The sequence below is a fragment of the Myotis myotis genome, unplaced genomic scaffold, assembly GCF_014108235.1.
Source record: "Myotis myotis isolate mMyoMyo1 unplaced genomic scaffold, mMyoMyo1.p scaffold_m19_p_3, whole genome shotgun sequence".
In the NCBI taxonomy this organism is placed as follows: Eukaryota; Metazoa; Chordata; class Mammalia; order Chiroptera; family Vespertilionidae; genus Myotis; species Myotis myotis.
Window position 1 is genome coordinate 51,546,903 of NW_023416335.1, and position 1,511 is coordinate 51,548,413.

The following is a 1,511-nucleotide window of genomic DNA, read 5'->3' on the forward strand; positions in this document are numbered from 1 at the left end:
TGCATTGCCGCTGGGGAACGCAATCCAGTGCTTGGGCTGAGGAGACCCAGAAAGAGACCCAGGGGCCTCCCAAGAGGAGAGTCTCCATGGTCAGATGGCATGGTATCGGGACAGGAATAAAGACCCGAGGTGACTTAGATGCCTGGCCACAGGGTTAGACCAGACAGCAGGGCCTTTCAGTTGGAACTGGGGTGGGGGTGGGGGAAGGGAGGCAAGCCGGAAATAGAGAACTACAACTCCCAAGAGGCTGGGGGGGGGGGGGGGGGCTGGGTGCCTGGCTGTGAAATCAGATGGGCCTGTAGTTTTGCAAGCCACTTTAAACTAGAGGCTTGCAAGGTTGGAAGTTCTGCGCGGGGAGCCAGGGAGAAATGGAGCTGGAGCAGAGAGAGGGGTCCATGGCAGCTGTGGGCTTTGAGGAGTTCTCAGCACCTCCCGGCTGGGAGCTGGTGCTGCCTCTGCTGAAGGTGGTCACATCCTGGAGAGCAAGATTGAGACCGAAGTGGAGTTCGTGTCTGGGGGTCTGGGCAGCTCCAGCCTCCAGGAGCGAGACGAAGAGGAGGAGGCAGCCTGAGGCCGGCAACTGCAGCGCCAACGGGAACTCAATCGCAGGAAGTACCAGGCGCTGGGTCAGCGCTGCAGGGAGATCGAGCAGGCGAAGGAGCGGGCCCTGAACAGGCTCCATCAGATATAGAGGATAACACGGAGACTCCAGCAGGAGCGGAGGTTCCTCATGAGGGTGCTGGACTCCTACGGTGACAACTACTGGGCCAGCCAGTTCACCATCTTACTGGAGGACGAGGGCAGCCAGAGCACAGACGCCCCCACCCCAGGCAACGCTGAGAATGAGCCTCCGGAGAAAGAGGGGCTGTCCCCGCCCAGGAGGACACCAGCGCCCACAGAAGCCAGCAGCCTGGCCCCTGGCAAGGGGCCCAGCGGTTGGAAGAGGCGGCGAGTGGCACCGGAAGAGGGCCGGGAGGGAGTCCCGCTGACTCTGGAGCTGGCCCCCGTGCAGATAAAGGTGGAGGAAGACTGGCTTCAAAGTGGTCGAGGCTCTGGACTCAAGTTGGGTTTCTCGGGGGCCTGACAAGTAGCTGCCCTACCCCACCCTAGCCAGCTCCCCCTTTGACTGACCCCCAATAAATGGACCCCATGCTCTCCTTGGCAAAAAAAAAAAAGCTTATAGAGGCATGCTTATAGGATCAAATAGTATAAATATAGATGTAACAGGACAATAAAAAGAGAACCTGGCTATGATGATCACCTGAACGCTGCCTCTGTGTCATTCCTTCTTCGCTGACTCTGTCCACACCTTTAGGAACCCCTGGACTTGCTGAGGGAGGACCCCAACATTCCTCTTTTTATAAGGACTTCAGTGAGATGGGCTAAGGGTCCCACTGGAACTGCCTCAATTTAATGTAATCCCCTCTTTAAAGATCTTATCTCTATATACAGGTACATTCTGAGGTTCTGGGGATTAGGATTTTAACATACATTTTGTTGATTACCCAAAT

General features: G+C 56.5%; 1 pseudogene; it reads left to right on the top strand.

Annotated features, from left to right (window-relative positions):
* The first annotated feature begins 368 nt into the window (after window positions 1-368).
* Window positions 369-1,130, top strand: LOC118649940 (annotated as a pseudogene).
* The last annotated feature ends 381 nt before the right edge of the window (window positions 1,131-1,511 follow it).